Consider the following 21,710-nt stretch of genomic DNA (forward strand, 5'->3'; position numbering starts at 1 on the left):
GGAGCCCGGGGACACAAAATTAGAAATTAGGAGGAGGCAGCCAGTGACACACACTGGCGCCCCCCTAAATATTGCGCCCGGGCCACGGCACCCCCTGCACCCCCCACGCTACGCCACTGCTATTAGCTACAGCATTTACAGTTAGTGTAGTGCGTCCTCTGCACAGTGTGCACCTAAAGCTACCTGAAGAAAATTGGTGGTGCTCTTCTGATCCTATTAGTACCGCAGGCAGAGCTGCAGTATTTACAAGTCAGTGTAGTGTGTCCTCTGCACAGTGTGCACCTAAAGCTACCTGAAGAAAATTGGTGGTGTTCTTCTGATCCTATTAGTACCGCAGGCAGCTGCAGTATTTACAAGTCAGTGTAGTGTGTCCTCTGCACAGTGTGCACCTAAAGCTACCTGAAGAAAATTGGTGGTGTTCTTTTGATCCTATTAGTCCCTATTAGCTACAGTATTTACAGTTAGTGTATTGCATCCTCTGCATAGTGTGCACCTAAAGCTACCTGAAGAAAATTGGTGTTGTTCTTCTGATCCTATTAGTACCACAGGCAGCTGCAGTATTTACAGTTAGTGTAGTATGTCCTCTACACAGTGTGCATCGAAAGCTACCTGAAGACAATTGCTGTTGTTCTTCTGATCCTATTAGTACCGCAGGCAGCTGCAGTATTTACAAGTTAGTGTAGTGCGTCCTGCCATCTTTCTCTTTCTCTACCTGTAAATTTTCTCACTCCTGGTAGCAATCATTACTGAAAGGGCATGTATAGGGTTATTATACCTATTGCTTTATTTATTATGTTTAGTATTAAAACAAAAAAAAATTAGTAAAGTAAATAAGAAGCCTTGCATATGAACATTTCATATTTACATTTCCAGCTAGAAGGTGGCTCCTTTCTACATGTGTACAAGGCTATTCTTAACTGCTTTACTGAAATATGGCATGTGTTTACACACATACCCTGTGTATAAAATAAGACCTAGCGTGATTGTCGGTGATGGCTGCAATATAAGCCCTAACCCCCAAATAAATCCTAGTTAAAGTCCTTGTAGGCCTTATTTTCAGGGTAGGGCTTAATTTCGGGGAAACAGGGTAGGGCTTATTTGGGGGTTAGGGCTTATATTGCAGCCATCACCGACAATCACGCTATGTCTTTTTTTCGGGGAAACAGGGTAATATAAAAGATCAGAAGAATGTCTCATCCCTTACTCTGCCATGTGACATTTAATTTAGAGATAAGCAGGCGCTCCATTTTTTTTTTTGAAAATCAGTCATACTCTGTGCTACCACAGTCATTGGTGCACACTGTATTAAATGTTTATTTGTAAAGTGAATATTCGATATCAATATTGATAAATACACAAAAAATAATGGCACAAAATATATACATTAAAAAAATTACATTGATAAAATAAAACAATTCTATTCAATTCTACCTTTTTAAAGTAGAACTGCACTTAAAAAGTGAAGCTTTTCTGTTATAGGGAAGATATAGAAATGCTAATTGTTTCATGCAGTACCCTGAAAGATTTGCTTTTTTCTTGAATTTTTCCTTAACCACTTTCAATCCACGCTATAGCCGAAAGACAGCTACAGCGTGGGCTTCCAGTGCCACACGCCCGTGCACGCGGGCGGCGTGCTCTGTGATCAGCTGAGTCCGCAGAACTCGGCTGATCACAGAGCAGAGTAAGGGTCAATCTGAGCGGTCCTTTACAACGTGATCAGCTGTCAGCCAATGACAGCTGATCATGGAAGTAAACAGAAGTGGGTTATCGGCTTTTTTTTCTCCTCACGATCAGCAGTAAACCGGCTTCTGATACAGGGACATAAAGCCCAATCTGTGCCCACCAGTGCTGCTAATCAGTGCCCACCAGTGCCACCTATCAGTGCCCACCAGTGCCGTTAGTGCCCACCAGTGCTCCCAATCAGTGCCCACCAGTGTCACCTATCAGACCCCAAAGGGTATGCTATGGATTTTAAGGGGAACCTTGCGCCAAAATTGTTTTTAAAAATGGCGTGGGGTCCCCACAAAAATCCACACCAGACCCTTATCCGAGCACACAACCTGGCAGGCCGCAGGAAAAAGAGGGGGGGACGAGAGAGCGCCCCCCTCCTGAACCGTACCAGGCCACATGCCCTCAACATTGGAAGGGTGCTTTGGAGTAGCCCCTCAAAGCACATTGTCCCCATGTTGAAGGGGAGAAGGGCCTCATCCCCACAAGGGGACCCCCAGATCCTGGCCCCCCCTGTGTGAATTGGTAATGGGGTACAAATGTACCCCGACAATTTCACAAAAAATGTGTCAAAAATGTTAAAAAAGACAATAGACGGTTTTGGACAATTGCTTTATGAATGTCTTCTTCTTTCCAAGCTTCTTCTTCCATCTTCTTCTGGTCTTCCTTCAGTGTTCTTCTTCTGCCTTCATCTTGTTCTTCCCCTATCTTCCTCCGCTTCTTCCTCCGGTCTTCTCATCCGGCATCTTTCTTCTCCACTTCGTCCTCCGATCCGCCTCAATGGGAGTCTCCTGCTGTGTGACGCTTCTGTTCAGGTGACACCTCTTATATAATGGAGGGCGGGGCCACTGGTGACCCCGCCCCCTCTGACACACGTGGACTTCCCTATGGCTTCCCCTGTGTTGTCAGAGGGGGGCGGGGTCACCCGTACATAAAATTACATAGGAAAACCCCCCCAAACTACTCTCAAAAGTACTTACAATCTATGTATCTAAGCAGTAGGAGTGTACCATCATGAATCAGAGAACCCCTAGGGGTAACACTGAGGTGGTTAGGGTGGCCCAGGACTCAACAAGGATGATTTCCAAGATAGAGTTCAGTGAGAGTTTATTCTTTTTATTACTACCTTTACTTATATTATGTGATTTGTATTACTAAGTGGCAATTTGTAATTACTGTATGTAAATCTACTGAATGAATTGCTTAGGTTATCTATGTCTACTCATGATTACCCTCATGTAACAAATTACTGATTTCCAATACATTTACATTTTCTACACCTGCGTGCTTCATCAAAAGTCCCAACCCTCAGTCCTTCTGTTTGTCTCATGTCACAGTACATGTTGGCATTCATGGTTCCCTCAATGAACTGTAGCTCCCCAGTGCTGGCAGCACTCATACAGCCCCAGACCATGACACTCCCACCACCATGCTTGACTGTTGGCAAGTAAGGATGAGCTTCGAGTTCGAGTCGAACCCACGTTCGCGCCAAATTCAAGTGGCGCGTCACGGCCCATAATCCACTGCGGCATCGCAGTGCATTGCTGGCTGATGATTGGCCAAGCATGCACTATGACCCGCATGCTTGGCCAATCTCAGCGCCGTCTGTACAGAGAGCTGTAATTGGCCAAAGCCAGGGTGGCTTTGGCCAATTATGGCTCAGGGGGTTTAGTACACGCTTCACACTATATAAGGCCGCCTGCACGTCCGCCCTGTGTAGTGTGTAATGTGTGTAGCGTTGAGAGAGAGATAGCGAGAGAGAGAGACAGTGTCATTTGATTTAATTTAGATAGAGTAGGTAGGTGAGTCAGTTAGCTGCACTTACAGTGTATTGTGTATATATATGCATCCTAGGTGTTATATATATATATATATATATATATATATATATATATATATATATATATATATATACACTGTATTCAGTTTAGCTAGATCCGTTCCTGTTATTCTCTTCCTACTGACAGACAGGCAGGTGTTTTTACAGTATTTACAGCTACCTGAAGAAAATTGGTGGTGTTCTTATGATCCTATTAGTCCTTTAGCTACAGTACTTACAGTTAGTGTAGTGCGTCCTCTGCACAGTGTGCACCTAAAGCTACCTGAAGAAAATTGGTGGTGTTCTTCTAAACCTATTAGTACTGCAGGCAGCTGCAGTATTTACAAGTTAGCGTAGTGCGTCCTCTGCACAGTGTGCACCTAAAGCTACCTGAAGAAAATTGGTGGTGTTCTTCTGATCCTATTAGTGCCGCAGGCAGCTGCAGTATTTACAAGTTAGTGTAGTGCGTCCTCTGCACAGTGTACACCTAAAGCTACATGAAGAAAATTGGTGGTGTTCTTCTGATCCTATTAGTACCGCAGGCAGCTGTAGCATTTATAAGTTAGTGTAGTGAGGCCTCCCCACAGTGTGCACCTAAAGTTACCTGAAGAAAATTGGTGGTGTTCTTCTGATCCTGTTAGTCCTATTAGCCAGTGGCGTAGCGTGGGTTGTCAGCACCCGGGGCAAGGCAAGTAATTTGCGCCCCCCCCCCCCAACCTGTGGACTTTTAGCTATCCCTGAGTCCCTTCAAATACAATAGTACTGACCTACCGGATTCCTATACTGACCACTACACTGAGAACTACACTGTCCACTACACTACATTGTCCACTACACTGACCACTATACTATACTGACCACTATACTACACTGACCACTACACTGACCACCATACTACACTACACTGTCCACTATACTACACTACACTTGACCACTATACTACACTACACTGTCCACTATACTACATTATACTGACCACCATACTACACTGACCACCATACTACACTGACCACCATACTACACTGACCACCATGCTACACTACACTGTCCACTATACTACATTACACTGTCCATTATACTACACTACATTGACCACCATACTACACTATACTGACCACCATACTACACTGTCCACTATACTACACTATACTGACCACCATACTACACTGTCCACTATACTACACTGTTCACTATACTACATTATACTGACCACCATACTACACTGACCACCATACTACACTGACCACTACACTACACTGACCACTACACTACACTGACCACCATACTACACTGACCACCATACTACACTGACCACCATACTACACTGACCACCATACTACACTGTCCACCACACTACACTGTCCACCACACTAACCACTACACTGACCACTATACTACACTGTCCACCATACTACACTGACCACCATACTACACTACACTGACCACTATACTACACTGACCACCATACTACACTGACCACCATACTACACTGACCACCATACTACACTGACCACACTACACTGTCCACTATACTACACTATACTGACCACCATACTACACTGACCACTACACTAACCACTACACTACACTGACCACCATACTACGCTGACCACCATACTACGCTGTCCACTACACTATACGATACTGACCACCATACTACACTGTCCACCATACTACACTGTCCACCATACTACACTGTCCACTACACTAACCACTACACTGACCACCATACTACACTGACCACCATACTACACTGACCACCATACTACACTGACCACTATACTATACTACACTATACTGTCCACCATACTACACTGTCCACCATACTACACTAACCACTACACTGACCACTATACTACACTGACCACCATACTACACTGTCCACTACACTAACCACTACACTAACCACTACACTGTCCACTACACTACACTATACTGACCAGCATACTACACTGTCCACTATACTGACCACCATACTACACTGTCCACTACACTATACTACACTATACTGTCCACCATACTACACTAACCACTACACTACACTGTCCACCATACTACACTACACCATACTGACCACTATACTATACTACACTAACCACTATACTCAGGCCCAGATTAAGAGCATCATGGGCCTGGTGCTAAGGATGTTGGTGGGCCTTTTTATGAAAATAAATAAAATGAAAACGCAAACAATTTTTTGTGAAATTTAAATTAAAGAGAGAGAGGGGGGGAGAGAGAGAGAGAGAGGGGGGGGAAGAGAGAGAGGGGGGGGAAGAGAGAGAGAGAGAGAGAGAGAGGGGGGGGGGAGGAGAGAGAGAGAGAGAGAGAGAGAGGGGGGGGAGGAGAGAGAGAGGGGGGGAGGAGAGAGAGAGGGGGGGAGGAGGGAGAGAGAGAGAGAGGGGGGGGAGGAGAGAGAGAGAGAGAGAGGGGGGGGAGGAGAGAGAGAGAGAGAGGGGGGGAGGAGAGAGAGAGGGGGGGGAGGAGAGAGAGAGGGGGGGGAGGAGAGAGAGAGCGGGGGGAGGAGAGAGAGAGAGAGAGAGAGAGAGAGAGAGAGAGAGAGAGAGAGAGAGAGAGAGAACAGGGTGAAAGAGAGGGGATGAGAGAGAGAGGGGGGTGGGAGTGAGGGGGTGAGTCTGTAGGGGGCACAGCATAGTACATTACACAGGAGGGGGGGTTATAGCACAGTACATCACATGGTTGGCACAACACATTACATGGTGGATACATGGATACAGCACATTTAATGGCGGGCACAGCACATTACGCGGTTGGCACTGCCCAATACAGCACATTACAAGGTAGGCACAGTACATTATATGGTGAGCACAGCACATGACATGGTTGGTACTGCACAACACAACACATTTCATGGTGGGCACTGCATGACACAGCACATTACATGGTGGGTACAGCGCATTACATGGGGGGCACTGCATGACACAGCACATTACATGGTGGGTACAGCGCATTACATGGGGGGCACTGCATGACACAGCACATTACATGGTGGGTACAGCGCATTACATGGTGGGCACTGCATGGCACAGCACATGACGTGGTGGGCACAGCGCATTACATGGTGGGCACTGAATGGCACATAACATTACATGGTGGGCACAACACATTACATGGTGGGCACTGCATGGCATAGCACGTTTCATGGTGGGAAATGCAACTGCACATTACATGTTAGGAACTGCACATGACATGGTGGGCACTGCAAGGCACAGCATGACATCGTGGGCACTGCACATCACATGAAGGGCAAAGCAATGCACAGCACATGACATTGTTCAGCACAGCGCATTACATGGTGGGCACTGCAATGTACAGCAAATGACATACTGGACACAGCACATTACATGTTAGGAACTGCACATGACATGGTGGGCACTGTTGAACAGCACAGCACATTACACAGTGGGCACAACACACTACATGCTGGGCACAGCACATGGCAGGGTGGGCACAGCATAGCACATGACATGGTGGGAAGTGCACATGACATGGTGGGCGCTGCACATTACACGGTGGGCACTGCATATTACATGGTGAGATCACTGTATGGCACAGCACATGACATGGTGGACACTGCAAATTACATAGCGGGCATTGCACATTACATGGTGGGCAATGCAAGGCACAGCACATGACATGGTGGGCACTGCAAGGCACAGCATGACATAGTGGGCACTGCACATCACATGAAGGGCAATGCAATGCACAGCACATGACATGGTCAGCACAGCGCATTACATGGTGGGCACTGCAATGTACAGCAAATGACATACTGGACACATCACATTACATGGGGGGCACTTCAAGGCACATGACATGACATGGTGGGCACAGCACATTACATGGGGACACTGCAATGCACATGACATGGTGGGCACAGCACATTACATAGGGGCACTGCAATGCACATGACAGGACATGGTGGGCACAGCACATTACATGGGGGGCACTGCAAGGCACATGACATGGTGGGCACAGCGCATTACATGGGGACACTGCAAGGCACATGACAGGACATGGTGGGCACAGCACATTACATGGGGGGCACTGCAATGCACATGACATGGTGGGCACAGCACATTACATGGGGGGCACTGCAATGCACATGACATGGTGGGCACAGCACATTACATAGGGGCACAGCACATTACATGGGGGGCACTGCAATGCACATAACAGGACATGGTGGGCACAGCACATTACATGGGGGGCACTGCAATGCACATGACAGGACATGGTGGGCACAGCACATTACATGGGGGGCACTGCAATGCACATGACATGACATGGTGGGCACAGCACATTACATAGTGGGCACTGCAAGGCACATGACATGGTGGGCACAGCACATTACATGGGGGGCACTGCAAGGCACATGACATGACATGGTGGGCACAGCACTTTACATAGAGGGCACTGCAATGCACATGACAGGACATGGTGGGCACAGCACAATACATGGGGGGCACTGCAAGGCACATGACATGACATGGTGGGCGCAGAACATTACATGGGGGGCACTGCAAGGCACATGACATGACATGGTGGGCACAGCACATTACATGGGGACACTGCAAGGCACAAGAGAGCACATTACATGGGGGGGAGCAGCAGTCTGTCCCCTAGCACAATAATTACACAACATCCCCCTAACAAATGTACTGACCTTATCATAACAGCATGGGAGATGTCCTTCCTCCCGGGCTCCTGCTGGTTAGAACATCAGGCCTGGAGCCCTGACTATACTGTCCACTACACTGCCCCCCATAGTGACACTACACTGACCTCCATACTATACTACACTACACTGTCCTGCCTACAGTCTCTCTCTCTCGCCCCCCTCCCTCCCCCTCCCAGTAACATGACTCTCACTTACCTTCTTATCCTGGCTGCATGGATCCGGATGAGGAGGAGAACACAGCGGCAGCTCTGCTTGCTGCCATGTTCAGTATCCAGCGCCCTGTGATTGGGTGTATGGGGGTCATGTGCGGAGGCGGGGCGCCTCACATGACCCCCATACACCCAATCACAGGGCGCCGGACACTTAACATGGCGGCCGGAGCCCGGGGACACAAAATTAGAAATTAGGAGGAGGCAGCCAGTGACACACACTGGCGCCCCCCTAAATATTGCGCCCGGGGCCACGGCACCCCCTGCACCCCCCACGCTACGCCACTGCTATTAGCTACAGCATTTACAGTTAGTGTAGTGCGTCCTCTGCACAGTGTGCACCTAAAGCTACCTGAAGAAAATTGGTGGTGCTCTTCTGATCCTATTAGTACCGCAGGCAGCTGCAGTATTTACAAGTCAGTGTAGTGTGTCCTCTGCACAGTGTGCACCTAAAGCTACCTGAAGAAAATTGGTGGTGTTCTTCTGATCCTATTAGTACCGCAGGCAGCTGCAGTATTTACAAGTCAGTGTAGTGTGTCCTCTGCACAGTGTGCACCTAAAGCTACCTGAAGAAAATTGGTGGTGTTCTTTTGATCCTATTAGTCCTATTAGCTACAGTATTTACAGTTAGTGTAGTGTGTCCTCTGCACAGTGTGCAACTAAAGCTACCTGAAGAAAATTGGTGGTGTTCTTCTGATCCTATTAGTCCTATTAGCTACAGTATTTTCAGTTAGTGTAGTGCATCCTCTGCACAGTGTTCACCTAAAGCTACCTGAAGAAAATTGGTGGTGTTCTTCTGATCCTATTAGTCCTATTAGCTACAGTATTTACAGTTAGTGTAGTGCGTCCTCTGCACAGTGTGCACCTAAAGCTACCTGAAGAAAATTGGTGGTTTTCTTCTAAACCTATTAGTACTGCATGCAGCTGTAGTATTTACAAGTTAGTGTAGTGCGTCCTCTGCACAGTGTGCACCTAAAGCTACCTGAAGAAAATTGGTGGTGTTCTTCTGATCCTATTAGTGCCGCAGGCAGCTGCAGTATTTACAAGTTAGTGTAGTGCGTCCTCTGCACAGTGTGCACCTAAAGCTACATGAAGAAAATTGGTGGTGTTCTTCTGATCCTATTAGTACCGCAGGCAGCTGCAGTATTTACAAGTTAGTGTAGTGCATCCTCTGCAGAGTGTGCACCTAAAGCTACCTGAAGAAAATTGGTGGTGTTCTTCTGATCCTTTTAGTACCGCAGGCACTGCAATATTTACAAGTTAGTGTAGTGCGTCCTCTGCAGTGTGCACCTAAAGCTACCTGAAGAAAATTGGTGGTGTTCTTCTGATCCTATTAGTACCGCAGGCAGCTGCAGTATTTACAAGTCAGTGTAGTGTGTCCTCTGCACAGTGTGCACCTAAAGCTACCTGAAGAAAATTGGTGGTGTTCTTCTGATCCTATTAGTACCGCAGGCACTGCAATATTTACAAGTTAGTGTAGTGCGTCCTCTGCACAGTGTGCACCTAAAGCTACCTGAAGAAAATTGGTGGTGTTCTTTTGATTCTATTAGTCCTATTAGCTACAGTATTTACAGTTAGTGTAGTGTGTCCTGTGCACAGTGTGCAACTAAAGCTACCTGAAGAAAATTGGTGGTGTTCTTTTGATCCTATTAGTCCTATTAGCTACAGTATTTACAGTTAGTGTAGTGCATCCTCTGCACAGTGTTCACCTAAAGCTACCTGAAGAAAATTGGTGGTGTTCTTCTGATCCTATTAGTACCGCAGGCAGCTGCAGTATTTACAAGTCAGTGTAGTGCGTCCTCTGCACAGTGTGCACCTAAAGCTACCTGAAGAAAATTGGTGGTGTTCTTCTGACCCTATTAGTACCACAAGCAGCTGCAGTATTTACAAGTTAGTGTACTGTGTCCTCTGCACAGTGTGCACCTAAAGCTACCTGAAGAAAATTGGTGTTCTTCTGATCCTATTAGTACCACAGGCAGGCAGCTACAGTATTTACAGTCAGTGTACTGTGTCCTCTGCACAGTGTGCAATTAAAGCTACCTGAAGACAATTGATGTTGTTCTGCTCCTATTAATAAAACAGGCAGGCAGCTACAGTATTTACAGTTAGTGTACTGTGATCTCTGCTCAGTGTACACCTAAAGCTACCTGAAGACAATTGCTGTTGTTCTACGCCTACTAATACCACAGGCAGGCAGCTACAGTATTTACAGTTAGTGTACTCTGTCCTCTGCACAGTGTGCACCTAAAGCTACCTGAATAAAATTGGTGGTGTTCTTCTGATCCTATTACCACCACAGGCAGGCAGCTACAGTATTTACAGTTAGTGTACTGCGTCCTCTGCACAGTGTGCACCTAAAGCTACCTGAAGAAAATTGGTGGTGTTCTTCTGATCCTGCGTGAAAGTGATAACTCCTGCGCTGTCAGCGGAAGCCTATTCTAAAGGGACACTGCTGCAACACCTAAAGACTGCTCCAAACAGGCAAAAAAATGTGTAAATATGGGGGTGGTGGTTGCGCTGTGATAAAGGGGAAATGGGGAAAGGGAAGAGGGGGACTATACTATAGTACATACACAGTAAATGTCAAATAACCTGAGTACATGAGTCAGATACATCAAGGAAAAAAAACTCACGGATACAAATATATTAATGTAAAGGTATAAGTAAAAGCACAGAAGAACACTCAAACATAATAGTGCATACCAAGAGTGCTAGCATCAAAAATATAAAGGCAAGCAGTGCACATGGATATGTGAATCAAAATAGGGGGTGCATAAACCCAGAAAATATCAGATAAAAATCCCTTTAAACGTGTGTCAATATGCTGACACTGTGGGCAGCTGATGGCATAAAAAAACGAATATATGGTTATCAAAGAAAATAATAATGATATAAATCAATAAAAATATATATAAAAAATATATAAAAAAATATACTAAATAGTCCCAGTGGTATGTGCTAATAACACGCCAGCACATGGCAACTTGCAGACCTTGTAAATGGTGAATCCAAAGGGTAATCTCCGTCCAGCACTACTAGTTCTTCCTGGGTTAGTGGTATATCTGTGAGGTTGAATATACCTTCTCCTATGTTTCCCTTTTCCTTTTCACAGACATACTACTAACCCAGGAAGAACTAGTAGTGCTGGACAAAGGGTTGAAATGCGCACCTGTAAAAATTTGAATAAATTTGAAATGTACATTAGTATTCATAAATATTTAAGAAAATTAAATATTAAGAAATATCTAATGGATAAACCTATCAATACCATCACTGTGCAAAAAGAGCCAGTATTACATAGTTATTTTGAGAAACAAATCTATCTATAACCCCAAACCCAAGGACAATACTCATATAAAGGTGTTCAAAACCTGGTGTCGTAAGAAATTAAGAACTTAACATACAAAAAAAGAGAGGAACCTAGGACTATGAGGACTGGCATTCAAAAGCTCATTAAAAGAAAGAACCTTGTTATTAGGCCTTCAGATAAAGGCGGTGGCATTGTAATCCTAACCACTGAACAATATCACAAAGGTATGTTGAGGCTATTAGGAGATCAGAATACATATGCCATACTCCTCAATAACCCTATATCTAAATGGAAAAAAGAACTCGAACAAGTAGTCCAATTGGGACTTAAAAAATGTATACTTAATAAAAATAAAATAAAAAAGAAGCCAAATATCTGGTTCCGGAGGCATGCAGAACTCCAATAATCTATGCATTACCTAAAATCCATAAGGATAAAACTGACCCTCCTTTTAGACCAATCGTCAGTGGTATAGAATCAATTACGGCAAGACTGGGCTAGTATATCAATAAGTACCTTCAGCCTGCAGTACAAAGTATGAAAGCCTATTTGCGAGACACGAAACAAATGCTTCAGCTACTTGAAAAGAGAGATGACACCGGTACCATTTGGATGGCTACGGCCGACGTGTCATCACTCTATACAATCATACCCCACTTCGCGGCCTGTGAGGCCGCGAAGTGGGGTCTGAGAAAATATACCAAGCTTCCCCTTTACCTAAGGAAATTTCTCGTTAAGTGCTTAGATTTTTGCTTGAAACATAGTCATTTCTGGTATTGTAAACAATTCTATTATCAGAAGACAGGAGTAGCTATGGGGGCGAAATTTGCCCCCCAGCATTGCAGGACTTTTTATGTCCCAATGGGAAGAGGAAGTGGTGTTTTTAGATCCCCCTAAAGAACTGCGTATGTTCAAAAGGTATATCGATGATATTTTTATTTTATGGGAGGGTGAACGCGATCTTTTAACGTCATTCTTTCTCAAATTAAATAATAATGCCAATAATATTATATTGACTTGGCAAATTGAAGAACAGTCTATCTCATTTCTTGACTTAGAGATCTCACGTATCAACAACCAATATATCACTAAGACTTTTTTCAAAAATGTCGACCGTAACAGCTATTTGCCTTTAAGTAGTTGCCATCACAGAAACTGGCTATTTAACATCCCTAAAGGCCAGATAATGCGACTAAGACGCAACTGTACTCTAGAAGAAGACTTTTATGCGCAAGCCAAGTTGATTGGCAAAAGGTTCATGAATAATGACCAAGAGTTTATAAACGATCAAATAACAGCAGTAGGACAGATGCAAAGACAGGAACTACTTGAGGATAGGATATCCATCTGCCAGCAGGATCAGGTTCCTCTGGTCCTCGACTACAATTTCCAACACAAGAAGATTGAAAGTATTATATCCCCTCACTGGCATATCCTCAAATCGGACAAAGGCCTGAGAGAAGTACTACCAGAAAAACCTAAATTTATTTACAAAAGGGCATCCACCCTGAGAGATCGACTGGTCAAAAGTGTGAATGATCCCCCCAAAAAACTATTCTCTTTCTTCACCGGCAAAGGATTTTATCCTTGTAAACGCTGCTATGCCTGTATTCGAACGAAACACCCGAACCAAAAAGTATCCTCGTTTCAATCAAACAGCAATGGTACCAAATTCAATATTAACGAGTTCATTGGATGTAATACTGAAGGGGCGGTCTATGTATTGGAGTGCAGTTGTGACCTCCAGTACGTAGGCCACACTAAAAGACTACTAAGAATTCGTATTAAGGAGCATGTCCAAAATATTAAAAACGGTTTCGACAAACATAATGTCTCTAGGCATTTCGATAAACATCATAATAGAGACCCTAGGCATCTGAAATTTTGGGGTATTGAACCCTATACTAGACCATGGCGAGGGGGGCACAAAGTGAGGATTTTAAGCCAACTAAAGTCCAAATGGATATATTCCATGGACACCCTTGTGCCGAAGGGACTCAATATCGAGTTCGACTTAAATTGCTTTATAAGCGACTTTTAGTACAACAAACTCCCCCTCACGTTTCCTTTTTTTCTCTGTTCATGACCCGGTCCTACCCTCTCTTATATAGTTCTTTACTTGTAGTTCACCAGTTCATTGTAAATATTTGTATTGTACCATTGTCTTTCTCTTGTACAATTTGCGATGAGATTACTTGTACAGTTGGTATGTGACACCTCTCAAGCTCCTGTTCCCTTATTTTTTCATTTTTTCGTTTTCTCGATTTTTTAAACATTAGTTTTTTTTATAGATGTGTTTTTAAATATTTGGTTTTTTGTCAATTAATTTTTATATATATATATATATATATATATATATATATATATATATATATATATATATATATATTCTCTCTGCATATATAGTTTTTTTCTCTAATTATAATTATCATCTTTTTTTATTAATAATATTTCTTAATTTAATTTATTCTCCTTTTGCTGTTTTATCGGCCATGTTACCACTCTCCATATTTGGGAGAGTCGCTCCCTGTATATATACATATCTGAGCATTTTAATTATTCTCTCTGTCTGTAATTATGTCCTTGTCCTCAGTTTTGTTTTCCCCTTTAGTCTCATGCTGATAGTGTCCCCAGTCGGCATGTTTCTTGTTTTGTAATTGGCTTCGTTTTGTAACCCTGATATATGGCCCCATACGTTATCTTATATGTAGGCAAGCTCTGGGAAAATGGCCGCCGGGCGCCTAATATTTCTTTTACAATGGCGTCCTTTGGGAAAATGGCCGCCGTGCGTCCATCACACGGGGACCATTTATAAGCATTGGCTTTCTATCCCGTGCTATCCTCTGAAAAAGTCACGTGACGACACGCGTTAGAAGCACGGGACGTTGCCACGAATCAGCTGAGTGTGACGAGCTCAGTGCTCGTGGATGTATTACCCCCCAGCCATTTTTTTAAATGTAAGTTTATGGAATTTCTGTCTACTCAATAAACTCTATTTTTTATGGGATCACGCTATGTGCGTTTTTCGTTTTTTTATACCGCACATTGTAACTCTGCCTGACGAGTGGTGAGGAGCAGGAAGCGGGGACAGATTGAGGATTATAGCCAGCATTTGGAGGCATACGAGCTCGGCGCTCGTGGGTTGTAGCCTGCGCTCATTGTTTACAAGTGAGTGCAACCCCTCCCTCCCCCCCTCCCCTTCTGTGTCTTGCTACCCCCCCTCACACCAGACGTCACGGAATTATGCTATATGCTGTTCGTTTTTTTGTCTCTCCATATGCCATACTGCATCCTTAACCATCGTCACCCGCAGTAAGGTAAGCGGCCTGTGAACATGGAGGTGCCCTCACTGAAGAAACTCCCCCTTCTTTCCATCACTGGCATTTGGTCTGCATTTAGAAGTGTCACATTTGCTGGTGGGACTGTTGTTACATTTTTACCCTTTGGATTCACCATTTACAAGGTCTGCAAGTTGCCACGTGCTGGCGTGTTATTAGCACATACTACTGGGACTATTTAGTATATTTTTTTATATATTTTTTATATTTTTTTTTATAATTTTTTTTATATATATTTTTATTGATTTATATCATTATTATTTTCTTTGATAACCATATATTCGTTTTTTTATGCCATCAGCTACCCACAGTGTCAGCATATTGACACACGTTTAAAGGGATTTTTATCTGATATTTTCTGGGTTTATGCACCCCCTATTTTGATTCACATATCCATGTGCACTGCTTGCCTTTATATTTTTCATGCTAGCACTCTTGGTATGCACTATTATGTTTGAGTGTTCTTCTGTGCTTTTACTTATACCTTTACATTTATATATTTGTATCCGTGAGTTTTTTTTCCTTGATGTATCTGACTCATGTTATTTGACATTTACTGTGTATGTACTATAGTATAGTCCCCCTCTTCCCTTTCCCCATTTCCCCTTTATCACAGTGCAACCACCACCCCCATATTTACACGTTCTTCTGATCCTATTAATACCACAGGCAGGCAGCTACAGTATTTACAGTTAGTGGACTGCGTCCTCTGCACAGTGTGCACCTAAAGCTACCCAAAGACAATTGCTGTTGTTCTGCTCTTATTAATACCACTGGCAGATACAGTATTTACAGTTAGTATACTGTGTCCTCTGCACAGTGTGCACCTAAAGCTACCTGAAGACAATTGCTGGTGTTCTCATACTAATAATACTACAGTTAGGCAGTTGATTCTGCTAGCTGCAGTATCAGTAAATATATACATCCTAGCTTTGTGCAGTTAGGTACTGCTCCAGGAGGATGTCCAGCATTTTGAAGGCTCCCAGCGTTTTGAAGGGTACCCAGCTAGAGGAAGTCAGTAACGTGAGCCCAGAGAGAGGGGGTGCCCAAGAAGGACAGCAATCTGGCAGTCATGTCCCCCCAGCTGCAGCATACTGCCAGGTTTGCTCCAGTGATGAGGAGGGAGGGGATGATGAGGTCACTGACTCTACGTGGGTGCCTGATAGGAGAGAGGAGGAGGAGCCACATCACCAACGAGGCAGGATACCCTCCAAGGGCCAGCTTAAGGGCATCACACCGACTGCATCACACCACAGAGCTCCGCCTGTGCAGGGCGCTGCTGTCTCTGCGCGTTATTCCAAAAGTTCTTTGGTGTGGGCCTTTTTTGAGACGAGTGCATCAGATCCTACCACTGCTATTTGCAACATATGTCTCAAGCGTATCTCGCGTGGCCAAAACATCACCCGCTTGGGCACCACATGCTTGACCAGACATATGTCGACCTGCCATGCAGTTTGTTGGCAAGCGTACCTAAAAGACCCACACCAAAGAACAAAGAGGACCTCTCCTTGCTCCTCATCAGCTGGGATCTCCAACCCCACTATACCTTCAGTCCTCTCGGAGACCTGCACTGAGAGGAATGAAGGTGTAGAATTAGGTGTGTCACAGCCAAGTGCTTGTGGGCAATCTGCTATCGGTACACCGACATCAGATTGTACCAGGCAAATTTCCCTGCCCCAGCTGCTGCACCACCGAAAGAAGTTTGCTCCCAGCCATCCACATGCCCAGGGGTTGAATGCTAGCTTGGCTAAATTGCTAGCACTTCAACTGCTGCCTTTTCAGGTGGTAGACTCTGCCCCCTTCCGTGAGTTTGTGGTATGTGCGGTTCCTCAGTGGCAGGTTCCCAAACGCCACTTTTTCTCATGGAAGGCGGTTCCGGCTCTCTACCGGCATGTGGAAGGCAATGTTTTGGCCTCGCTGGACAGGGCGGTCAGCGGTAAGGTGCATATTACCGCTGACTCATGATCCAGCAGGCATGGACAGGGACATTACCTATCTTTCACCGCGCACTGGGTGACTCTTCTGGGCGCTGGGAAGGATGCAGGACAGGGTGCAGTAGTGTTGGAGGTTGTTCCACCACCACGCCTCCAAAATTCTACTAGTGGTGATTCTGCCACACCTCTCTCCTCCACCCCCTCCTCTTCTTCTTCCTCCATGACCTCTTCCTGTGCTAATTTGTCCTCGGAACCAGCGGTGCTATGTAGGTGTTCAAGGGGCTACGCAAGCACACAGGCAAAAAGATGCCATGCGGTGCTTGAGCTGGTGTGCTTGGGGGACTCCGCCCTCCGACAGTGACAACTGACCAATGTGCCCAGTTTAGCTCACAATACTTAACTTGGTGGTGCAGCGGTTCTTGGGCAGGTACCCAGGCTTACAGGATGTCCTGAGGCAGGCCAGGAAAGTCTGTGTGCATTTCCGCAGGTCATATAATGCCAGTGCTTGGCTGGCTGACCTCCAAAAGGAATTTAACCTGCCCAAGAACTGCCTAATCTGTGACATGCCCACCAGGTGGAACTCAACATTTGCCATGCTTCAGCGGCTGCACACGCAGCAGAGGGCCATCAATGAGTACCTATATGACTATGGCACCAGGACAGGGTCAGGGGACCTTGTTTTTTTTCCCCACGCCAGTGGGCTATGATCGGGGATGCATGCACTGTCCTTTCACCATTTGAGGAGGCCACGAGGGGGGAGGAAGAGAAGAACTTCCGTACCTCTCAAGGCCCCCTTTATCCAGACAGTGTCCCTGCGTGCCCGCCGATCACACAGGAAGAGGACGAGGAGGAGGAGGAGGATTGTGTCAGCATGGGGAGGTGGAGCCTGGCACTCAGCATCAGCAGCAGTCTTCAAGGGATCATTTACAGTCCCAAGAAACCCATGGACTTGTACATGGCTGGGAGGAGGTGGCTGCGGATCATGTCGTCCTTAGTGACCCAAAGGACTCCGGACCGAGAGATCAATACTGGCTGGCAACCCTCCTTGATCCACGTTTCAAGGGTAAGGTTGTGGACCTTATCTTGCCATCACAGAGGGAGCAGAGGATGAAAAATCTTCGGCAGGCCTCTCAGAAATGTCTGTGCAACACGTTCCCAGAGACTGGGAGGTTACAAACTCCTGTTCGTGGACAACGTGTTGCTGAGGCTTCAGCCAGTCAAAGAAGGAGCGGTGGAGAAGGTAGCTGTCTGACCGATGTGTTCAGACAATTTTTTAGTTAGTCCGCAGCCCCAAGGTATGATCGGTACCAGCAACCATCGCCAGTGTCTATTTTACATGGTGCAGGAATACCTAGGGGCAAGATCTGACTTGGACACCTTTCCCACCGAAAAATCTCTGGGTTACTGGGTTTTGAGGATGGATCACTGGCCAGAGCTTGCACAGTATGCAATTGAGCTACTGGCCTGTCCTGCATCCAGCGTTCCTTCAGAACGCACATTCAGTGCTGCTGGAGGCTTTGTAACCGATCACAGGGTGTGCCTGTTCACTGACTCAGTCGATCGACTGACCTTCATTAAAATGAATCAGTCTTGGATCACCACCAGCTAACAGGCACCTGATCCTGATGTAACCGATTAATTTTTTTTGAAATGTCAGATCCCTTCAAGACTGCCTATGCTGATGCTGAGTGACTATCCTGTTATGCTTAGTGATTATCCTCTTCCTCCTCAATGATCATGCTGATAGCTTGTAAGAACATTTTTGGTTCTGGGCGCTGCCACCTGTGGCTAACCCCCAATTTTTCAGCCCCTGTTTAACAGGGGTGTGTAATTACAAATTTTGATGCAATACTTTGCAGCAGGGCTTGTTCCTGCACTCAACAAGAGAATCTGTGAGGGGTTGCAGTGTTGTGGCACCAGCACCAGTGCCTAAGGCCCAATTTTTCAGCCCCTGTTTAACAGGGGCGTGTAATTACAATTTTTGATGCAATACTTTGCAGCAGGGCTCATTCCTGCACTCCAACTAGAGTATCTGTAAAGGGGCTGCAGTGTTGTGGCACCAGCACCAGTGCCCAAGGCCCAATTTTTCTGCCCCTGTTCAACAGGGACATGTAATTACAATTCTTGATATAATATTTCACAGCAGGGCCCGTTCCAGCGCTCACCAATGCCTCGTTTCCACTGAGAGGATCGGTTCGGTACGGAACGCTATTTTGGGTGTTTCCATTATGAAAGTGGCCCTGTATAGTAGGTATAAATCATTTAAATACCTACAAAAGTAACTAAGGAAATGATATATATCTTTAATTTAGGTTTGCGTGAACCCAATGTTTAATATTTGAAATTTCATGATATTTACCTATATAAACCCTACTGTAAAACAATGAGCTTACTTTATAGATCCTTGTAAACTTACTTTATGTATCTTTATAACATTGTATACTCAATAAACTTCTTTTGACAAGGAAAGTGGCCCATACAACCGAACCGTTCCATTCAGGGTCCTGCTTCAGATGTGGGGCCATAGAAAATGGAACGGTTTGGTTAGGGCGGAGCTACGATACATTCCACTGATTGGCTGACAGAAAACCCTCTGCTGTGCTATGCTGAGGCATTTTTTCTAAACCCTGTATGGCCCCTTGTGGTCCCACTTGTAGTGGAAACGCTCACCAGAATAGACCTGACCATTCTAGGCCATTCAAACTGTACCGACCCGAACCGATCCGCTCAGTGGAAACAAGGCATAAGAACAACAACTGTGAGGACTTACAGTGTTGTGGCACCAGCACCACCACCACTACCAAAGGCCCAATTTTTCTGCCCCTGTTTAACAATAGCATGTAATTACAATTCTTGATCTAATATTTCACAGCAGGGCCCCATTCCTGCGCCCACCAAGAGTAACTGTGAGGGCTTACAGTGTTGTGGCAACACCAACACCTAAGGCCCCAATTTCTGCAGAGTATATAGGGCAGGCCCCTACTTTCAAACATCCAACTTACAAACGACTCCTACTTGCTAACGGAAGTAGACAACAAGAAGTGAGGTGAAATCTACCCCTAGGAAGGGAAATTCTCTCCTGTAAGAGTTAATATGGGAAAAACTTGTCTCCTCTCCACTGATGCTTTATCACCAATCCTTGTTTCACTAAAAACCCCAAATTTTCAAAAAACATTTGTCATTGGGACAGAAAGTAAGGTGAAATCTTCTGAAGAGGTGCACAGACAGCAAAACAAATGTTACAGGGGTGATAACCCTTCCCTATGTTTTCCAAAAAGCTTAAAAATAGATTTTTTGGCTGGAGCTACACTTTAAAAATGTACCAGTTCAAAATTACAAACAGATTCTACTTAACAACAAACCTACAGTTCCTGTCTTGTTTGCACCGCCTGTATACTGCTGTTCACAGTATATAGGGCCTAGGGGCCCCACGCCTTTCCTTTTTTAATTTGGGTGCGGGGTTCCCCTTAATATCCATACAAGACCCAAAGATCCTGGTAATGGACTGGGGGGGGGGGTACCCATGCCGTTTGTCTCACTGATTTTCATCCATATTGCCGGGACCCGACATTACATTAAAGCCGCAGTTTTAAATGACCTTTATTCCTTTAAATATGTCATTTTGTGCAGGGACTGTTCTAAGCACGAGAAACACGCGCCACTTTACAGGCATACTATAGACACCCCCCAGGTACGATATTTAAAGGAATATTTCACTTCTTTTTCACTTTAAGCATCATTAAAATCACTGCTCCCGAAAAAACGGCCGTTTTTAAAACTTTTTGTCCCCTGGAGCAGGACCCCTAAACCCTTTTTAGGACAATACCATGCATATTAGCCTTTAAAATTAGCACTTTTGATTTCGAACGTTCGAATCCCATAGACTTTAATGGGGTTCTAAAGTTTGCGCGAACTTTCGGTCCGTTCGCAGGTTCTGGTGCGAACTGAACTGGGGGGTGTTCGGCTCATCCCTATTGGCAAGACACAGTTGTCTTTGTACTCCTTACCTGGTTGCCAGGACACATGCTTGACACCATCTAAACCAAATACTGTATCTCACAAAAGTGAGTACACCCCTCACATTTTTGTAAATATTTTATTATATATTTTCATGCGACAACACTGAAGAAATTACACAATGCTACAATGTAAAGTAGTGAGTGTACAAGCTTGTATAACAGTGCAAATTTGTCCCTTCAAAATAACTCAACACAGAGCCATTAATGCCTAAACCGCTGGCAACAAAAGTGAGTACACCCCTAAGTGAAAATGTCCAAATTGGGCCCAAAAGTGTCAATATTTTGTATGGCCACCAATATTTTCCATCACTACCTTAACCCTCTTGGGCATGGAGTTCACCAGAGCTTCACAGGTTGCCACTGGAGTCCTCTTCCACTCCTCCATGACGACATCACGGAGCTGGTGGATGTTCGAGACCTTGTGCTCCTCCACCTTCCGTTTGAGGATGCCCCACAGATGCTCAATAGGGTTTAAGTCTGGAGACATGCTTGGCCAGTTCATCACCTTTACCCTCAGCTTCTTTAGCAAGGCAGTGGTCATTTTGGAAGTGTGTTTGGGGTCGGAATACTGCCCTGTGGCCCAGTCTCCAAAGGGAGGGGATCATGCTCTGCTTCAGTATGTCACAGTACATGTTGGCATTCATGGTTCCCTCA

Source organism: Aquarana catesbeiana, linkage group LG01 (genome assembly GCF_042186555.1).
Source record: "Aquarana catesbeiana isolate 2022-GZ linkage group LG01, ASM4218655v1, whole genome shotgun sequence".
Taxonomy (NCBI): Eukaryota; Metazoa; Chordata; class Amphibia; order Anura; family Ranidae; genus Aquarana; species Aquarana catesbeiana.